This window comes from Manacus vitellinus, unplaced genomic scaffold (genome assembly GCF_001715985.3).
Source record: "Manacus vitellinus isolate BGI_N305 unplaced genomic scaffold, ASM171598v3 scaffold_79_pilon, whole genome shotgun sequence".
Lineage (NCBI taxonomy): Eukaryota > Metazoa > Chordata > Aves > Passeriformes > Pipridae > Manacus > Manacus vitellinus.
In genome coordinates, this window is record NW_021940812.1 from 1680274 (window position 1) to 1702919 (window position 22646).

Here is a 22646-nt window from a genome sequence, read left to right on the forward strand (position 1 = left end):
GACATGTGGCCCCATCGTTCTTCTATATCTGGCTACATGATGGCCCCAAAATATTCTACGTGGTGCAGTTAGAGCTTTATTTTGGAAATGGTAGTTGTGAGCATTAACTACTCAGTCACTAATATGTATCCACAGGCTATCTCCCAAGCTCCTGGGCAAGGACATTAATTTTGGTATGGAAATTCACAAGGAGTGGTTGTATTTGCACTTTTTTAAAAAATGTAAGGGCTACAGCTGTTGGTGATTCTGTATTTTTCATTTATTTTTCATTTATTTTTATAGGAATATGATGTCTATTGATGGTTGGACTGTCATCATGATGTGCTGCTTCCTAATATGAGGACATTCAGCAATCTATTCTGTGACTCCACGGACATCTATGACACTCCTATACTGGCAAACTCCATAATACTCATCTCTGGAGCTGTTGATTCCTCTCTTGCAAACCAGAAAAGCCAAACACGATTAAGAGCAATGAAAAAGTGGGCAGTGGTGTCAACTACATTTCTTTGGGCTGTGCAAAATTGAGTTTGCACACATTAGGGATCCTTTAAATGCTGTGCTGGGTCTACAGAACTTAGAAAATTAATTAGCTGCTTAAATTTCTAAACTGAGTGACTTCCTCACAAACCTGAGACCTCACTACAGGAACACAGACACTCTCCAGTTTGCATGTAGACCAAGTAAAGGTGGGGCTCTTGTAAGAAGGGGGAGCAGATCTGAATGGACTAAAGCAGCTAGACTCAGGCTCAGTTCAATTTTATATACCACAATAAGCTGTCAGGATCTCACATTGAATGTTTTGGACAAGATAACTCTAAAAAACCCCAGTGGAGCGGGACTGAATTCCAGCTTTAAACACCAAGATGCTTAAATGCCCAATTCAAAACATTTTTCTAACATTTCATTTCTAGATCTGTCTCCAAAATAAAAAGGTGCCCTTTGCCATACTTAGTTAAGATGAAACCTAGTTGGGAGGAATCTCAGTTGGTCTGTCATTTGGGATTTGAGTCTCACAACCGAGCACATCATACTGCAATGCAGCAACTTTAAGCCCAAGCTTTGTCACAGGAACAATGCCCAATTAAAAGCAAACAAAGAAGGAAACCAATAAAGCACTAATCTTTTAGTACACATAGAACACCTTCAATTCCAAGAGAAACAGAGACAGTGAAAGAGCTACCTTTTAGCTCTCATGCATATTTTCATTCATGTTTAGGGGTTACTTCAAAGTCATAGAGGTAATAGAAATATGCCTGAAAATTAGTTTCCATTGGCACTGATTACCCTGATCCTAGTATCAGACTTAATTAAAACAGCATTAGAAGTTTGGGGTCTTTGTCAGCTTTTTCTCTTTACATTTGTTCTCTCTTTTTATCAGATGGTTGCTCCATGAAGCTGATGGTCTGCAAGCTTGATTTTGCCCATTGGTTCATTTTAAACAACAGAGACTAGAGCAACATGCAGAAAGCAATGGCTTCAACCACAGCTGGCCAAAATCATGTTCAAAATGGTAAATCTAGGATTGATAAGTTCTGGTGTATTCTGTTGCCAAGTTCCTAAATCCTAAATTATCTAAAAAAATCTTAAACCGTTCCTGAACCTCACCCTGTCCTTATCTCAGCCCTAGCCACAGAATATGCCAGAGGTCCAAGCAAGCTGCTGTGATCCCTGCTGTGACCTTGGGATGGTGGCAAAATGCATAATCTGTGTGATATGATGATCCATAACTCAGTGCATGTGTAGCCACATAAAGCCAAAGCTTTACATATTTCTGGGATTTCTCCATGTCTTCTCTCCACTGATCATTTCCTCTCTCAGTGTTTCCATATTCATGGCAACACTGCCCAGGTAGCCCAGCCAGAGAGGTCAGGAAGGCTTTTGGTCTCTGACACCCTCCTGTGTGGACTGTCACCATGAGGTGTCTGAAGTGCCCTTTGCCAAATCTTTTCAACAGCTCACACAGACTACATTGGTCCTGTCATCCAACGAAGCCTGTTTTCCTTTAAAAGTCAGCACCAGGTCCCATCAATTTGCATTATTTCATTACTCACCACAAAGAAGGCTTTTGGCAAGGCTCTTCAGCAATCACTAGATAATGGTTGAGAAGCATAAATAACCATTTAAAAACTTCTGGGGCTTTAATCAGCATGCTGTTTAGGCAGGATTTTAATGTTGCCTGGTAGGAGAGCGTGCATAATGGGGCCTCTTTGGAGGCATTTCTCACAACAGATTACTCAGCATATAGCAAGGGATATAGTCAGTATTAAGGTGTCTGAGCCAAAAGAACTGGGCAGGAACGGGCAGGCTCTACCAATTCATGCAGATAAACTCGGTAAGCATGGCTTTGTTTGTGGGCAACCTCACAGGCATTGCTCTTGTGTCACGACAGCTTTGTTTGCACGGGAGCAGCAGCCCAGAGAGTCAGTCTGGAGAATTACCCAGCGCAGAGATGAGCCCAGTGGAGCCCTGGAGGGCTGCAGGATTTAGCAGAAGGTAAGAATTGTGCTCCCACATATTAGTAAGTCAGACAGACTGTGCTGTGTTGCAAACAGTGTGGCTTACCTCTGTAAAGGCACTTAAAATTGCTCTCCTTCCCATCCAATGGATGAAGAAAGTGATGCAGAGATGGTTGAATTGCAGCTAGGGCCCAGCACTGCTTTAGCAAAACAGGATTTAGATTCAACTCCTCAAAACAGCTGGAAAACTCTAGTAAAACCTCACGTATTTATTTAATCTGTCTTTTCAATCCATGGGTTAAATAGTCTTAAAATAGGAGATTTGAATAGAATTAATTAAATTGCATCAAAAACCCCACATAAACATCACCTTATAGGGAGCACAGAGCACTGTGTCAGAATGAGACAACATACTAAAGGATGGAGATCTGGATTTATCTCCCCAAAGGACTAACTTAAATAACAGAAGCCTTCATGTCCTTTTTTGACAAAGGAATACAACCAGAGAAGGTCTTTTTGGTACCTGAATAACATTTATAAATATCTATATCTATATATATATACACATATACATCCATATATATATATGTCACTGTGCAGTTACTTTTTAAAAGAGGTTTCAGAGTCTGAGTCATGGACAAGCTGTTGACAATTTTACCTTGAGAAATTTATTTTTTTCTCTGCTTACAGCACATCAGTCTCTTTCTTCACACATCCACAGGAAGGTCTGAGACTGCCTGTTGGCTTCTCTTGGAAGAATGTCCTGAACTGGAGCCTGCTGTCAGCATAGATTTCAGGACAAAGAAGGAAGGTCTTTAAAAATGTAAACTGGAGCACGGTGACCAACTCTGAAGAATTGTTAGTGGGAACAAGGTACATTACTGCCCTTTGTGCTTTTAAAAATCATCCTGAGAGTTATTTATCAGATTAAGGTTTTAACATAAATAGTTTGACTCTTGATACAGTCTGTCCATTCAAATCACCAGGAAGGAGGAAGAACTTGAGTTTTGCACTTGGATTATCCTCAAGAAATGTTCATGGTTTAAAAAAATACTTATGGAGTCTGTGTTTAAATCTACATCCAACACTATGCAAATATTTGCATGCTGTAACTTAACTTGACATAAATCAGGGTTCTTGTCAATGAATTGTTTGATTAATCAGTGGCTTAATTTGTGCATCAGAGCAAGAGGGAGAAAAACAACCCAAAACAACTGTGTGATTGATTTTTGTTTTCCTCCAGACCAACCCAAATTATTGTATAAATAGGTAACTTCTATTGTGGTTAACTTCCTCAAAAGATAAAGAGGGAGGCCAAAAGCTTGCTTTTATGTAGTCCTTCCTTGAACACTGATAGATCTGGGGCTGTGAAAATCCCAGTACAAGCCTGGAAAGGCCCAGGGATGTTGAGTTTTGGGCCATTGATTTACACGAGTTAGATCAGGTTGGGTGATCAGGTTGTTGAAAACACAAGAATTTTCAGCAGTTTGAAATGGTCTCCAACTTTTGAGCTCTCTGGCAGGGTAAGCTTTGTTGTACAAGTAGGGTGGGCATTCAGAACATAAAAATCAACAGAATAACTATGTTTGTTCGAATTAAAGGAGGATGATGAGGATGATGTCCTTGTGGCCAGTAGCAGATGCCCTAACTGCAAGACAAGCATACAGTGCATCAAGTAAATGGACCCAATCTCAGTTGAGGATGCTGATGCTTACTGACTTCCAGCATATAGAGTGGCTGGCTTACCTGGGATTGGCTGTGTCCCTACCGTGTCCCATCCAGCAAATACCAGTCCCTACTTACTAAACATAGTATTTAAGGGCATTTTGAGTTGGCCTACGACACCTCTACTGGCAAAGCAGGTTGGATTTGGACAAGGAGATGGTCTCTTGCTCCTTGGCAAGGAAGACAGAAAATGTGGATTCTTTGTTAGGCTGATAGAGCTGAGGTAAGCAGAATGATCTGTTCCACACTTGGGCTGACTTTACCCTCTGCGTCACACCTGGATGCTTATCTACTCTCCCTGTTTGCCATTATGTGCACTCAATGTGGCAGATAAAACAACAGAGTTATAGTTATTAAAGCTGTGTGTAACCTCCTGTGCCATGGAGTCAGCTCTCTGTGCGGTTGCAGGTCAGTGCAAGAACAAACTTGCTGTACTGCTACACATGATTCCCCAGTCATGTAGGGAATCAAACAGTGGGACACGTGTCACAGTCTGGGTCCCAGGAATTTGGGTGTAAACAATCTCCTTTTCCTGTTAGACTGAGTGACGTGAAAAGCCTTGGAAATTTGTCAGGTGATGAAATTGAGAAATAGAATCTGGGCTTCTAGAGGCACACGGAGTGGGGAACAAATGGGTTTGCATGAAATCGCTGAAGGAGGCTCGACAGGTCCTCTGTGTCCTGGACTCCCGCAGGACAAGGAGAAATGTAACATCTCTTAACTGTGAGGTGGGTACAGAAGCACAGTGAAAGTCACCTCCTGCTCAGGAATGCATTCAGAAGTGCTTGCCACGTTTTACTGGGGATTTCAGAAATAGGGGCTAAGGAGGAGACCCTTTGGGATACTCCAAGAAGTCAGAGCCTGGAACTGAGACTCTGGTCATCTCTTTGATCATGCCCTGCACTCAAGCAGTGAGAGAAGTCAAGCCCCTTCAGAAAGAAATGGCACTTAACCATATTTAATAATTCAAAAATAACATCAGCATCTCAGAGGCTGAATTCCTTGGTTTTATGTCTTTCCTCTCTGTTGCCTCTTTTCTTTGCTTTCCTCTGCTTTGCCAACAGTGTTTTCCACTGAAAGACTTAGAGAGATTGAACAGTTTCACATTCACACTGGTAAACAAACTCCAGAGACATGTGGTGCAAAGCAGACATATTTAAACTGCTGTGTAGCTAGTTGACAGCTAGGGTTTTCAGTCGCTTAAAAAGCCCTTCAGAACTAAAGCATTGACTGTCCTCTGTCAGTCATTATTCAGTTCTAAAGTACTGGTTACACAGTAGGAGTTCTGGCAGAAACGTCACTGCATCAAAATTGAGGCAGACCAGAAGAAAAAAGATGGAAAAAGACAAATTTCCTGGCAAATGTAAAAGAAGGTGCAAATTCTTGTTTCTGGAGATTCGCTGTGATGGATATTAAAGACAGTACCATCATGGAGATCTGACATGATGCATTTGGAATAATGCAAGTTTTAATGTTTCATAAGCACTTCTATGGCAGGTCAGTCAGAGATGAGGCAAGAGAGTCATATCTGTATGGGCATTCCTGAAATTCTTCTGGAAGTGTTTAGGATGGTATTTTAAGGGAACGTGAGTATCCAAATCTCTAAGGTAGTGTTGAAAATTTCAGCCCTATATAATGCTGGACATACTACAAACAGAAAAGCAGCAACTGTATTTGCCTGCAGCAGAATCAGAGATTCTTTGAGGAGTACCTTCATTCTCACCTTACAGTTTTCCATGCCCTGATGAGTTTGTCAAAGCTGTGTGTTGAAACTAAAAGATTTGGATTAAATGTGGGAGAGAATGTTTCGATAAATTGTGTGTCTCATTTGGCAACACGGGTCACAAAATTTGAGGTATAACTCAATAAAAACTAATGACAACAGGAAGAAATCAGAACAGATATCCCTTTGCATATTGCTGAAAAACATGGATCAATGTGCAGGTAGCAAGGTTTGTACAAAAGCTCAGAGAGCCACTACTTTCCAGGTGTTGCCCTTGATGAAAATGATGGGGTCCCAAAGGAAGAAGCAATGTTCCTAGACATACTGGAGGACTGCTTCCTTACAAGGTTTGTTTAGCAATCAGCAAGAACAGACACTGTTTTCACTGTGTCCTAGGAAGTGAGCCAGGTATAATAAATAAGTAAGGAGTTGGTAAACATCCAGGGTCTCCTGTTCACAGTATCATCAGAAAAACTCCCGAGGATATGTGCAGAAGTCAGCAGCACAGAAATATTGGCAATGTGGGAACAAAGAATGAGGCAAAGAAAGTTGACTGATATTGCCAGAAGAAACAACTTGTAAAAGTGGAAGACATAAAAGAGAAAGTTAGAAGTAATTTCATTTCAACAAATAAAAGTGATGTTACTTCTTACATGCAACATAAGGAGCAAATTCTAAACAAATTTGTGAAGAAAAATATCAATTTTATGCATGCAAGTTTTGGCTTGTTTACAAGCTTTAGGTAAATATGGCTATGCATCCAGAAATCAAACACAGGCTTGAGGCAAATGTACACTTTTTTTTTTTAAGTTTCTCATATAATGACTAATGACAAGGTCAGCAGTTCAATTTTCACCAATCTGTATGTATCATAAAAGAACAGTGTACCCCTTTAACCCTATGTGAGAAAATAATTGCATTTTCTCACTAATTAAAGCAACTGCTGGTATCCTCCTTGTCTTGATATACCTCACATCTTTTTCCAAGTCCTTTCAAACTGTTGGGTTCTTGCTATATCATGTCTATGGGATGATTCTGCAGTATGGAGGAAAGGAGTCTCCTTTTCCATATTCAGGCTTGTTCTGTCCTATTTGTTGCTCCTTTGCTCCTAACTGGAATGGAGTAGGTAGCTGTATTCATTTCATCTCTTCCAGTCTACTAGTGAACAGCCCTATCATGTTATTCTTTGCCTGCTTTCCCTCTAAATTAATTTCTCATCATACACATGTCAAACAGAAGCGTTCCTTGCTCCTACTCATCTTGTTTGTCTTTCTTTGAACTGCCTTGTTTCTGCTGTGAATCAGTTGTGAGACAAAGAGATTTATCTCATCTAACTTTCAATATGCAAAAATTAGACATGATCTAGTCTGATTTAACCCTGGCAAATTCTCTAGTCTATGAAGGAAAACAAGCACCTCAAGAGGGCAACTTTTTTGTATCTGTTTCACTAAGTTTAGACATCTTCCTTTGGTTCTGACACGTTGACCACCTAGCACTGCTGTAGATGTCTAAAGGCAAATGTTCATTCTTTAAATGTGTGAAGACAAAGGTGAATGTGAGGCTTCTTCCTGATGAAGAAGCAACCCTGGGCTATGTATATGACCAGAGGAGATCTAGTGACCTGTGCTGGTGGAGGTTTTAGTGCAACTTCTAGAGCAAAACAGACCAGACGAACCATGTCCAGATTTCTAGCATGGAGACACATAGATCACACACAATGGAAGAAGCAACCTACTGACCCTGGTGAGGAGCTCTGATACAACAGTAAAGCATTAATATAAGAAATTATTGCATGAGCACATACCTGGCAGACCAGAGCCATCAGATTTCCACTGGCACTTGACAGAAAACATGGAGGATTCATTGTAAATTTTCAATGATTTGTGTTACTGTTTTGAGCTGCCCTCTTCTTTCATTTTGTTTGCTGTGCCTTTGACCCCACTCTCTGCTGATATTTATGCTGAAGAATTCAGCCTGCCAACCAGATCTGTTTCTCAAGTGACTGCCATTAATTCAAAATCACGCAAAATGTGACTACAGCTGCACACAGTAGCCTGCTGAACAGCCATACATAGCCTGGGGCAGACTCGCAATTTATTTGGCACCCTTAGAGAAAAAAAAAATGGAGCCCTTTTACCACCGATAATTGGAGGTAAGCTATTCTTTGTAGAAGCACGTATTGTACAAGGAATGGGGAATACCATGAGTACCAGTAATACCTTGCATAACAGCAAAAAGTTAAAAGGGAACTTGTTTTTAAGGGCTTCCATAGCAATAGGCTCAGCATCATATGAGCAATCCCCTCAGCCATCTGAAAATAAACCGCGTTTAATTGACTGGATAAGCAGATCACATACGTTAAAGCAAGGAATGCCCCTTCAACTGTAACTTTGAACTGTAACTCGCACACCCTTTGGCAACGCATTTACACAGAAACGTGTACATCCCTTGGCTATAACAGTAATTTTGGCAGCAACAGTAACAAGTACACCCTTTGGCAAAGCTCTTGCACAGAGCAGGAGGAAAATTTTTTTTGAAAAGTGGAGCGTTTCCCAAGTTAAATCCTGGTTGTACAACACCCTCACTTTATTATTGCAAGAATATCTTTGAAAATATCTTTCATCCCACTACAGGGAAAAAAAGTACTGTGCACCATGCACACCATCAGCAAAGAGAAAAAGAGACAGTTTAGGATTCTTTTGGTTTGCAAACCAAATTCTTTTCTTGGATATGCCAGTGGGGATCTATAACAAGACCATTGAATTAATAGGAATTACTAAATGCTTTCACAACATCAAATAGATCAGAACTGGACCGTTAGATAACATTTATACACAGGAAATTTCGTTCTGAAAGGAAACATCTATTTAACTAACCTACAGAAATTCTTTGCTTGACTCCTCTTTTATCTAAGCAAATTAAAATAATACCAAGGAAGCTTCCATGCAGCAAGTAAGCAGACACTAAAGTAAAATCCTCAGCAGCATGAGAAGTTCTGTGCATGCTGTCATGAGCATAAATAGTATTCACTACACACCTTTTGAAAGAAGAGCCACTGAACCTGTGACAAGCAATGCTAAAGTCTGTGGGAAATTTGTGTGTGTGTGAGTGTGCGTATGTATGTACATGGGTGTAAACAGTAGTTCATTAAAAGATGTGTACATTGTAGTGATGAGCCAGCCAATGAAATGAGCCAAAGGGCAGACTTTGACTTGGCTCAGCAGTCATGAATGAAGATGAGCCAAAGAGGAGCAAAGGACATTGCAAACAATTTGGCACAGGTTCCTGGCAGTCAGTGATCACTTCAGGTATTTTTCTTTCAAGGTGTGTACAGGCACATCCAGTGACTCACCTGTATTTATATCCAGAGAGCCAAGACGGACCCATATCTTGGCCCTGAGCTGCACCAAGTCCCATATTTATAGCCTGTCTTGTTCCAGTAAATAGAAAGCAAGAAGGGGAGCTGCCTGTTAAACTGTCGTCTTGTAAAAGTGAAGGTTTTTTTCAGCTGATTGAAAATCTACAGAATTGGATCTGACTGATGCAGAATAACTCTGCCTCTTTGAGGTGGAGAGAGAGTCGCCAGCCAGTGGGATGAGGAACTTGTCCAGCTGTTCCTACAACATCCTTGCTCCATAAAACCTGCAGTAACTTCACTCTTCACTTATTGTCACAGCTTTATCAGCCAGGGAAGTATATTCCTATCACTGATCATCCATAGTGAGAGCTTAGAGACCTCAATGAACTGTCAGTCTGTTTTTGCTGCATATAGCCATGAACTTAAGGCTTGCTGTTTCCTTTGTGTCTGCTTGCCCACTGAAGTTACTGAGATTTCAGTATATTTGATATACTCTGTTCTACATATTCCATTCCCCATCAGAACTTTTCTGTCATTCCCTTTCAAACTCCCTTTCAGTGTAAACCTACAGACCTTCAACTGATATAAATAAAATTACTTACTCTCTGCCTAAAGTCACCTTGCCACCTGGAATAACAATGTGGTCAAGAAGAGATGTGGTGAGCCATTATTTTTAATTTCTGTTTTATTTTGAGACATATTTGACTGTCATTTTCCCTTGTCATTGCTAAAGGAGAACAGAGGTAGCTGAACATGATGATAAGCAGAATTGTAAAAGCCTAAGTAAAGGTATAGATTTGCAATAAGCCTTACTAAGCATGTGGTAAAAAAGAACATTTTTAAGTGTTGCAGTGGTAAAAGTTAGGCTACATTGCAGGCCCTGAAGTCAGGATACCTTTCTGTTGTCTTTGGGGCATCCTGGAAGCCCTTCAGTTCCACATGCTGCCTTAAAATGAGTGTATCCATCTGAATAACCTCCACAATCCAAACCTACAGGATTTTTTAAATAATTTTGGAAAATAAAGGTGAAACAACAAATAGATTCATGGAGCAAACCAAGTTTAACACGAATCAAAGAACACTTTTCCCACTGAAATTAAAGAAAATCAAAAGAAACAAAGCCACCTGATAGTTCCTGTGGTCTAGGTGCCATTCCTCCTAAAACCCTCAAAAATGGAACTCAAGAATTTCCCTTGTGAAATATGAAGAAATGAGGTGCTTTGGAAAGAAATATGTTGTTACCAGTCTGGATGTCTGTTAGTCCTTCACTTATTCAGACTTCAATTCCATTGTCCATACAAAGGACCACCGAGCTGGACAGGAGTTATAAAAAAATAGTCAACTTAGATGAGTGAATCATCTACTGAGAAAAAAAAAGATATATTAAGCTCAGAAATGGATCTGCTGGAAGACCAAATGTTCCTTCTCATGTTGTCTTGTAGTCCTGTCCTGGACCATGTGACTACCTGACCTGCAGTCTTTGTGCAGTGGACAGCAGGTACCTCCATGTACAGAAGACTATAAACAACACACACAAAACCAAGGACTCACCACCAGAAGCAGATTATGCCTTAGACTCAGCTTGAAAACAGTGCCTTGACTAATGGTGCTTGCAAAGAGTTTGAATGAGGATAATGAGGTAGTTCTGCAACACATGTTTACAGGTGCTTCCTCTGTAGCTTGAAAAGCAACTAGAGATAAAATACAAGGATGTCTGCTTGAAAAGGAGACAAATTGGCTTATTAACTTTGCTTTCCTGGCAGTGTTAGCAGGCTGAATATGTTTCAAAAAAAGCAAAAGGGGTGTTTTTTTTACATTTAAAAATGGAGTAATGAAAACTGTGATATTACATCTACATAGGGAAACATTATGAATATTTATTTCTGTTTTATTTTAACTGGATATTCCCTGAAGATAAAAACATATGATGAAAATCCAATTATTCAAAGTCATTAGTCTATTCTCCTTCACTTTCTCTGCACTTTTGCCCATAAAACCCAGGCTTTGAGAAGTTAATTGCTAGCAGAAAAGTAAAAACTTCTGAAACATTCCACTTTAGTAGAAAGTTATTTTTCATTAAATAAGCTACATGCATATTGTCCCACTGGTGGAGATGTAGACCACTTAGCCATACACCACAAAGCTCTCATGGTCATGGAATGAAATGGACATTTTCAGAGATATCAGCTCTATTTACAAAGCTGAGATGGGCCACGTTGTGCAAGAACATGCTTCTAACAGTGCAGCTGATTATCTAAGTGATTCTTATTCCCCTCAGTAAAGGTGGTTCAGTATTTTCTCTGAAGCCTTACAGCTTTATGTACAAGATCAGTAATTACTGTGAATAGAAACCTACCATAACACCTAAGAACCAGGCACTTAGCCTAAAGTCTGTTCTGAGGATGACTGGATATTCTATTTAAAAGATAGTTTCTTTTGATAATGACTACTTAGAGCTTGATCTCATTTCTTTTGCCAGTTCAATGACAGTAGCATGGCTATTGCTGAACACTGCAATGCCATAATCCTGTCTTTAGTAAAGGCTTAAGTCCTCACCTGTGGAAAAACACAATGGGCAGATATGCAGACAAAAAGTTCAGAGGGGTTTGAAAGAGAAGTAATATAATTTCTTTCTATGAATGAAATTACCCTAAATCACACTTACAGGGTTCATTAAAAGATGAAATGTACTTGCTTCTCATTCTTGAAATGTATGTCATGTCTAAAATAACCTCCTGAATACCCACAAATACTGGAAGAGAGAAATCACCTCTGAATTCAACAGCATTAAGAGATGTCATTTCAGTTCAACGCAATGTAAAGTATTTTTTTTCATCCATTATCATAATATTTAAATAAGTGCTACTGCTGCTATAAATCTATCTTAATCATAAAATCAAAGTTCCCTTTGCATATACAAGAGATCTTGAAAACTGGATGAAAGTCTGCCAGATTGTTCCCAAAGTACGTAATCCTTATAGAGGTTATTCTCAGAGCATACTAGTGACTTCAAAACCCAAATATACTCTCTAAATCTCAGTGCACCAGACAGAAAAATATCCATCCAAGGCTCCCTCACAGACCTGAGATTGCCCTGTGTAAGTCACAGGTAGGTGTTATATTCCTTAGTGTACCATCTGTCAAGTGACAGACATTGGCAGAGATTGTTCTTTATTCAGCTTTTTTTCTCCTCTCACGAAGCTAGTTTTAATTTTTTTCCTCAGTATTTATAGGAGTCAAACAAGCTGCTGAGGATTTATGCTTTGTTTTTTAATGTTAGAGCTTTCTCACCTTTTCACTTCAGTCTCAGTCACTCGTGGTGGCCGCATCTTGCCAGGTTGGGGATGATGCATCTGATGGATCTGATGAAGAGCAGTACCTCTGAAATACAATATGTGAAGAAATACCAGCTAAACAGGCCACAAGGGCACAGCACCATGTCAAACCTTGTAAGACCTGACTGTAGACAAAGTGTGCAGGTTGAAGGTCTTTCGGTGATTGAAATGAGCAAGACAACATTTCAGGATTTGCCATCCTTGCAGACTGGGCTCTTAGTATTGCATTAAAACATCACCATGTGCAGAAGCATAAAGTGGCATCTGTTTTGTTATGGCTCAATATTTATGATGAAAAAGCCCCTGGTGACAGTGCAGAACTTTCAGTATAGTGCAAAATTTCTTCTGCCTGAAAAGTCTGATTTAAGAAGGCTGCCTGAAACACTCAGTCTCTATTATGTAGCTGCAGGGGGTTGTGTTTGTCCAGATTCATATGGCCAAAATTAGGTAAGACTTTGTCCCTCACCACTAACTGATCAGACATTAACAGGCTGGATCTCATCACTGTGTGTGCAAGCAAATGAAGACACAATTAACTGTAGCTTAATTAGTTTGGCCCATGGTACATGGTCATAAAAAAATGTTGACCAGCAGCATACTTATAGAAATATTTAGCACATATTTGCAAAAACATTATGCCAAAAAGTTGGTTCTGCCAAACATTTGTAGACTGTTGTGATGACCCACTGAATAAAGAAACCTTAAGGGTCATCACAAGTGTCACTGATACTGGAAGGAGGAATCTCAGAACCAGCACCACTGCAGCATGTGGGGAAGACCAGCTGGTCCCAAGGACATGAAGTAGGCTAAAAATATAAGCATACACTTGAGTTCTTTTGTATTTAGGGATGCTTTTTTTCAGACTGATCATTTGAAAAAAAAAGACAAGATCATTATGAAGGCGAGAAACATAGAATTTTTGATAAGGAAATGTACTCATCAGAAATATAATCAGTACATTCTTCTGACTAATATGATTTAGATGTAAGCCCTTTGATGATATTTGTTACAATACAGAAGGTACTTCTTTATGTGACACCGGATATTGCAGGGCTTGATTGCTGTGACTGAGGGCTTTAGGCATTATATAATGAAAGACTTACGATTTAAAAAAATCCCCCAAATTATAAACAGAGTATCCTGGCTCCCATTTGCCTTTGAAGGTGATGAAATTGTTTTGCTTACTTAAGCCACTAGGAGTAGCTCCCCTGTCAGACTGTCTGTGCTCATATTCACCTGTGTCTACTTGCTCTCCTTTTCACAGTCACCTGTGTTTGTAAGGGCTCTCTTTGCGTTGTGCCCTCACCTGTGATAGCATCTCCTCCAGCAACAGTAGTACACTTAGGAGCACTGTCCTGTCTCCAGAGCCTGCCCAACCTTTCCATGAGAGCTGATGGACTTACAGTAATTTTTTTGTGACTTCAGGGGCCAAGTTTGTACAGTTCTCATGGCATCCATGAGTTGGTCTTTTAGTCTTCCCAAACAAGAATAGGAAAAAAGTCTTTTTTCTTCAGGGCCAGGAAGAAGTCTAGCAGCAGCACTGCTCCTTCATTTCCTTCCCTCACCCCTTCAGGTCAATATAAAAGATAAAAAATTGCAGATTTTCCAGTGTCTTTTTTACCCGTAGACTCTTCTTTCTTCTCTCTCATTCTTTTTTTTTTTTACTATGTGTCCTTTTCTAGTAATTATTTATGATTCAAAGGGAAAGCCTTGTGGCTTATATGCCTGTGGATGATTTCAGTCCTGCTCAGTCAGGTAATTTTAGTGGAGTTGGGAAGTCACTTAAGTTGGGAGGCTGGGAAGAGGCTGACTTCTTTAGGAGAGCTACAAAGCTGAATCTCTCAAATAAAAGTGAATCTTGTGAGCTGTGGAGACCACATTTGGATCTGAATTCCCATGCTGTCTGTGAGGTTTTGGGTCCCATAGATCAGGCAATATCTGAAATGAAACATTGGTGTTTGCCACCCTTGTCTCCATTCAGGCTACTTTCTTGAATCTTTGTTTTTAAAGTTACACAAAATAATCAGCTGACTGGCAGCTACCAAAGAGAGTGATGATGCACCAACCTTATTAGTTGGGCTGACTCCTATTATATATACTCATAAGATGACTGTCCTGCTTTGGATGTCTCTTTGGTCATGCAGTTAGAAAAATGAGTTCAGTTCTGGGCACATAACACTGACTGGAGGAAGGGAGAGGAGCAGGAGAGCGTTTCATGGGAAATAACACATATGATTAAGCACTGGAATGATTGATTTATGATAAAAGATTAAAAGAACAGAATATGTATAGCTAAAGGGAGACATGCTGAATGCCTATGAGTAAGTCAATGCTGTAACCACCAGAAAAAAGAGGAGTAGGTTGCAGGGGCCTATGAAAAAAATCTGGAGCAAAGGATATGATGGTGTCTTCCAGGGAAAATTCAAGAGGGAAATTCTGGGGGAATGACATCTAGGTGAGACTGCAAAACCACTGCTGCAGCATGTTTTGGGATAGTGACAGTCTTTGGTGTGGACTTGCTTGAAAGTTTGACCAAAAAGGCCTACCAGTTATGAAGAAAGGAAAAAGAAAAGAAAACTTCTTCCTTGTGATACCAAAGCAACTGCAAATTTGCAATGTGAAAAAGCTGGGGTTGAAAGATGCCATCGGGTTAATCTTATCTCTATTACTCTTGTAGAAACTGTCAAAATTACCTTTTTATAAAAACTCCTTCTTGGGGGGACCTGAGGAAAAGCAGGCGTACAAGTCTCAAATTTAGAGTGTTTGAAATTAGTTTTTGGCTAAGAAAGGTGTGAAGCTTTCTTCTGAAAAGAAATTCTTCCCATTTACCATCTTGTTAGCATTTGAAAATCCAAGCACAGAGTCTGTCTAAAATGTTTTTTTGCTGTTCAGTATGTAATATATTCATCTGAGAGAGGCTGAAGAGCTGGTACATGCAATGAGCTGCTTACCTGCTGAGCTCCAGAGGGCCTCCTCTTTTCTTTTACTTAAAAAAAAAAAATAAATCCAGGAAATGAATAACTCTGTAAACAGACTTCAGTGTTACATACTTTCATATGCCAAAAGGTACTGGAGTCAGAATTAAGGTTAAAAATGAACTTCCCTGTGCCCAGGAGTGAATAGCTAAAAAGGGCACATGTGTTATAAAATACGATAACATATTGTCTCTGAACTAATATTATTTCTGTATCTTTAGGTACACAGGAATAGTAACTTGTGGTTGTTCTTACTGTTTCCCAGATTAAGGGTAAACAGAACCAGAGAATGTCTTTTGTACAATAGTTACCTAGTAAAACTCTACTTTAACTACAAACTACAGGTGACGTATGTAACACAGCGGTGAGTGAAACATTTCTGGGAAAACTATTTACCCAAGTTGCACAGAGAGAAGAGAACTTATCATGTAAAAACATCTTGCTTTGATATGCTAGAATATACAAATATGGGAGGAGGTAAGGTGGGGTTAGCAGGTGATACAGAAGTTAATCAATGGTTTAAAAAAAGAAAGAAAAAAAAAGACAACAGCACAATGGAAAAATAGATTGAGTGCCATGCATGAAGGAGGCAAAGCTTGGCTTGTCTATTGCTTAACCTTAATGTTCTTTTAAGGTAATTTTTATATTTCATAATAACGGAGGAGATAAAGCAGCACCTACAAAGACAAGTGAAAGCACTGCACTTCCCTGCTTACACTCTGAGCTGGCTGGACACGAGCTGGCACCAACCAAGAGCCATGTAAAGGTGTGGGCAACAGGACATCAGTTGAACCAGGAGTGTCAAATCCTGGCCAAGGAGACATGGGAATGTTATGCAGAGCCATGATGCACCTTACCTGTTCTTTTGTCTTTCTCTGAAGTGGCTCTATAAAGCTATGGAATGCTACTAGGCATGAGCATGTCCTGTGCAGAGCTTTGTGTCTCCAGCCCTCCTTTTCCTCAGTTGTAATGTTGCCTCTGTTGCACCAGTACCTTGTGAGGACTTTGTGTCATGTATTTTGGAAGCTGTCAGAAGCCAGAGTGGAAGAAACCTTTCCCAGAACTGCATGATACCTTTACCTAAACGTTATAATACATATTGCTGCTGAGGAACACCATTACAACGACATCTATTTTTGGTTGGAATAAAAACCGGCAGGAAAAATTGAGAAGCTTATTAAAAAAAATGCTCAGGATACTGGATAAGATGTTCTTAATTCTCATTTTCACTATAAAAACAGAAATCCTATTCTCTAAGAAAGTAATTCGGAACAACATCACGTGCTGGCAGGAAAACTTATCAGCCTCCCTTCCCACTCTGCACTGGCAGTGGAACTGGCACATCTGTTGGTGTTTTGGTAGAAACATTTGTCATCCCAGTTATTTGGACAATATAAATGTTTGTTAGCTATGATTTTGGTTTGTTTCTAACAAACAAGTGTACAATTTGGGGTCTACCATCAGTATGGAGGATTGTGTCAAAGAAAGAAATAAAGAAACCACACGATTCTCCTCTCTAACAAGATCACGGTCACAGGGAGGAAAGCGAAGAGGCTCAGCGAGTGTGAAAGCCAGCAGTGATGAGACATAGATGTGTTTAACTCCAGGACTACTATCTTTTCCCAAAAGTTAAAGACAGTCTTCATGTGTCAAGAGGACAATACTGGAAAATGCATGATAGGACACATAAGATATGGACAGCTGCCAGGCCTCTGAACAGCTGTGTGGTGTATAAGAATTACTGCAGCTGTATTTAAACTAGAAATTAAATCCCTCTTTTTTTTTTTTTTTTTTTTTACTTAATGTGTTCAGGCTTTTCACTTACCCGAAAGGAAACATTAGCAATTATGAAATGTTTATTTCCCCACAAGACATGCTGTTTTGTTTCTGCTGTCTGTGATCTCTGATGTTCAGGAGACATCACTGCTCATCCTTTGCACTGTGTGTGTGTAGAGCAGGGGAGATATCTGCTTAACCTGCTGTCGAGTGAGAGCAAGGCATTCAAACCCAACTTTGCACCACTTTAGGAACAACTTGAAAAGGAATAAGAAATCAGTTCTCTCCTGGTGTTTTGGAAACACTGGGAAAGAATCTGATACCAGTATGTGTTCAGGATCCTTATGAGGCCAAGAACTTCAAGGCAGGTTCCCGCAGTGTGACTGATCTGATAAGCCTGGTGGGTGTGCAGGAGGTAGAGCAGTTTTTCCCCAGGTCACTCACATTTGTGAAAAGTTTGCTCATAAGAAATGAACTTATCACAGCAGAGATGGGGCAGATGTACTTTTGCCTGTTCTCCAGACTCACATGTTTCTTTATCATTTTTGTTAAAAAAAAATAAAGAAACACATGAAGTCAAGAGGGGATACCTCATCCTGAACTTTCTCTCCCTGTCTCTGTCATTCAGAATAAGTAGAACAGAAAGCTGGGAAACATGTATGTGAGCTGTTTCTAGAGAAGAAGAGAGAAAAGCCCTATGAATTACACAAACTATCGGCACTTTTAAATTCCATAAAGGACAATTTGCCTTGTTGTGGCACACTTGGCTGTTCACTAAGGCCAGCCCATCAATGGGGTATTAGATGTCCTCCACAGTGTGGACACAGAGCTGCTGGTTTCCACACAAGCTGTCAGCTTTATTACTGCTAGAGCTAAACAAGATAGGAGCAGGTACCTGTGGTTTTGGAATGAAAATTCTTGGGTTCTCCCTGCAAAGCCACATCTACAGTGTGTGGTTTGGCTGGCAAATGTGGGTTCTGATTTGTATGCAACCCTGTGGACACTTCTAATTTAATGTTTGTATGAAAGGCTAACTCTGTGGCCACTTTTAATTAAAGGAGATTTCCGGTAAAGTTAGTCAACAATTTTTGTTGCTGAAGGGAGAGTACAGAGCCGTGCTAAAGAATTTTTGAACAACTGTTGTGAAAATAAAAGGTATAAAATTTGGTGCTTTATTGTAAGAATTAAATGCTGAAATTTTCAATTGATATGAATTCTCAAACTTTCTTTTTCTGTTCTTCATTACTCTCTCTTTCATTACGGTTAGATCCACTGGAAAGGAGAGGAAAGGGTTAGAAACGTAACTGCCCCAGGCTTGCAAGGCAGCACTGTCATTTTCTGGTGTCCCTTTGAATCCACATAAAATTTTGGTGTCATAACATCCATGGGGAGGAGATACGAAGTTCTCTACCTGCTTGTTTTGAACACAGATCTTACTACATTCCAGGAGGGATGTTGTACTTTGTAATGGCGCATTTTCCTGCTTGAACTCCTAAACAGTTCTTTTTGGTGAGGGCTGGTCAACAGACAACTAAACCTAATTTGTCACCAACAATGACACTCATACCTCAAAAATAGAGTCTGATACTCTTTATTATGATATAGTAGAACTCTATCTGTTCTGCAGAAGGGTGAATGGTCTCATATCAGGAAAATAAACAGAACATAAAGTATGTCTTTGGGTTCACATTTATCATCTAAAAGTTTTTACGGTCTAAATTAAAAAAAAGTCTCACTAGAGTCAGCTATGAAAAAGAGTAGAGACAAAAATTTAATTTGGAATGGAAACTGGTTTTCTAGATTAGAAGTATTGAAATTTTGAATAATGCCTGTGAATAATGCCTAGTGAATCAGAAAGAATGGCAAAAAATTGTGGATATTTACATGGCTAGAAATCTATAAATTATTAAATTTCAATAAATAAAATTATTTTCTTTTGATAATTTCAGGTGATAATTTTGATAATTTCACTTCTTTTTTTTTTTCCTACTGTAATTATCTGATCTTAAAGATGTGCAAACAAGCTGCCACAAGTGTTTGGCTACTTAGTAATAACTGTGCACCTTCTTACCTATCAGTAAATATAAGATCATTTACTTTCAAGAGGGGGAATTCAGAGGAGGGATAGGCAACCTCAAATTACCACACATTTATAACCATGTACAAGTCTCCCCACAGGCAGTTACCACAGATGAGCTAAATTACTGCAAATTCAGACTGCAGCTTGCATCATATTAACCGCATTATGTGCCTATCTTTACATTTTAAAGCACAACATAATTTCTAGCCAGAAGACATCCAATTCTTATATAGTGATGTTAAACTGAAATGTTTAGACAGCTGGAAACAAACAAAACTTCAATTTTTGTTAACTTAGGAAATTTGTTGATTCCACTCCTTTTCTGCAGAAAGTTTTAGCTTCAATCACTTTTTAATATCCTACTGGCATATTTTTTTCCCAAATATTTTTTTCATTCCCAAGAGAGACAACGTGTATTTTTTAAACAGGAGACATTAATCATAGGGTCATTCAGGCTGGAGGCAGGAGCTGGAGAGGTCTCTGCTCCAGCCCCCTACTCAGAGAAGAGTGAACACATCATTTACAGAGCTGTATCAACTCAGGGACTTATAGTGAAAGGCATAAAACTGAGGAAACTTCGGGGGTTTACTAGCATCTCCATGTACTCATTGCCTGCCTAATGACATTTTAAAAATAATACAGGTTCGTGAATCATAGATAATCTACCTGTGTACTTGCCAATCCAGTTGTTACTTTGATTCACTTTAATAACACCCATTTTTGCTCCAGTTTTTGTATCTTACTATTCACCTGCTGTCTTCCTCACCTACATGGAAAGAATGAAATGAATTAAGTAGAATCAGTCTGTACAATCAGAGCTGAAGCCTCCTGAGCTGAAAAATGACTCACATTTATCCGCTGGCATCTCTCCTCACAGATCTCCTGCAGCAACATCTCTCAAATTCTCTACTAATTGAGCCATTTTCTGAATTCTAGCAGTGAATGGGACTTTGTGAGACAGAGACTATCTACCATATGAAACTTGTCATTAGTGGGAATGGTAGTTTTCCTAGAAGATTTTTGATTAAGGTATATTGAAAGAGAAGTTGGAGAAGTGTAGTTTACTGCAAGCCTGCATTAAGCACTGACCTTCATGCTGCTCAGTAGTAAACCAAGAAGCAAAGATGTTAAAATACAATGGAAAGCTTAAAGAGAAGTGACTGTAAGTAAAAATATATACTGGATTTGGGAAATGCACGAGTGTGTTTTTATTAAAAACATTAGTGTCACCGATATTAAGATTTAGGCATACACACGTGGTCTAGTTCTCTAGGCAGCTAAAATGACATGTTCTTCTTCTCCTGCACTATGTATCCAGCTGCATTGTCTTTCCTACCTCATTTTCGTAATTGCTTAATTCCACAACCCCATTTTTTATGGTCTATTAGTATGGAGCAGCAGGTGTTCATCAAAAACTCTCACTGTCGCTAAGAGCACCCACGACATAATAAAAACTTATGAAGGATCAATTCAGGTACAGCAAGGCTGTTTTTCCCTTGTGAGTAGAGAATCCCTCCCTGACAGCTAACAGACTCCAGTAATGCCAAATGGAAGCTTTTCTGCTAGAAGAAAAATTGCATTACAGTAAAGAGTGTGAAAATCAAACTGTATTGAAGAAGAATACAAAAATCATTCTGCTGAGTTAAAGAAAATGTCTATTCTGCCCAGAGATGTGCTTGGTATCATTAGATGGTTGTAGGTGCCAGCAGAAAGCAGATCAGAAGAGCAGTGCCTATTCCTGAGCTGTGTACTTCTGGCTCTGCCAATCTGCAGGTTAGAGCCTTCCTGAGATAGAGGATTTAGCTCTTTCCTGGTGTTTGAAGGCAGATGGCCTTTGCTTTATCTGCTTTATACATTTTGCATACAGAAAATCCTGCAGCAGCGTGTTCCACAGTGTAACAACTTGGTAAGTGAAAAAAACTTCCTTTGTTTTATTTGCTTTGACTGTTCTAATTGCTGATTCTTGTGTGTGTCTGTTTTACCAGTAAAGAGAAATAGTCATTCTGATTTACTTTTCCCATGTAAAATTTAAGTTGTATAGACTTTACAATCGGAATCAATGTTCTTAAAGGTCTTATCCAACCTAAATAGTTCTATGATCCTATGAGACTTTTTTTTCTTCTTCTCAGCGTGGGTAGAAAAGATCCTGCTCAAGCTTACTGGCATGAGTTTTCTGGACAAATGTGTTTATATTCCAACAAGAACAATTCTTTTCCTTCAATTACACTGTTATGATTTAGAAGAAGGTAACAAACCCGTGGAGGTAAAGTCAGAGGAAAAGGTGGCCAGAGTTTACTTAAACTCTCACCAGCTTTCTGTGCTCATCTGATCCATATCTCTGATCATGCTGCAATTTATCCCACAGTAGCTGCAAGGAATATTTTCCACATCACTTGTAATACTGAAGGAAAAAGTCCTGACTCACTTTTACGCATATTCCACCTTTCTTTTTATGACTGTATGTAAATGTTCACACAGCTACATACACCCCTAAATTGAAAAAAAAAGAAACTTTTTTCCTCTTTCATCACATGTTTTTACTGTGATGTGTTCATTTCACATCCTTGGATCTCAGCTTTGCAATTGAATCTCACAGTGGAGATGATCTTGGATTCTGCAGGTGGATGGATTTTAAATTGATGTGAACAGGACTGGATCCATGTTTTTATTCTCTCACAAAGACACAATCAGTCTTAAGAGCACCTATTGGATGTACAGCTGAAACTCTTCCTAACCTGTGAAGTCTCCTCAGGTGTTGCCTGCTGCTGTTTCCTTGTGACCAGAGCCATCCTTTTCCCCACACAAACTCCTGTACAGGTGGAACGTTGCCATGCAGTGATGCCATGTCACGATACCACAGAGGATGAAGGGCACTCAGCTGCAAGGAGGAAAAAGTTGTAGTTCTGAAAAAACTATGGCATTTTTCCAGATAAGCAGCATTCAGGTCTCCAAGTTTAATGGTTTTGTTCTTTCCAATCTGGTGGAAATGATGGTGTCGCTTTCAGGTTATTGCCTACCTTCACTATTTCTTCCTGCACCAAAGAACATTGTAGTATCTATTTAGAGGTAAAGGAAAAAAAAACTGGAATTAAGCCTCAGATGTTAGGAGAAGGTTTCCATTTACATTTGAGAGTTTGGTTTGCATTTTATTATTTGCATCTGTCACTGATGTATATAGATAACTAACAGTGGGGCTAGAAATCCCTTGGTCCTCC

General features: G+C 39.4%; 1 long non-coding RNA gene across 1 annotated transcript; it reads right to left on the minus strand.

Annotated features, from left to right (window-relative positions):
- Positions 1–3201: 3201 nt before the first annotated feature.
- Positions 3202–22241, minus strand: LOC108641749. Its single transcript, XR_001922241.1, has 4 exons — positions 22167–22241; positions 20098–20197; positions 12557–12646; positions 3202–3237 (listed from the first exon to the last, which is right to left on the minus strand). It is a non-coding gene; the product is annotated as an uncharacterized LOC108641749 (long non-coding RNA).
- Between the last annotated feature and the right edge of the window lie 405 nt (positions 22242–22646).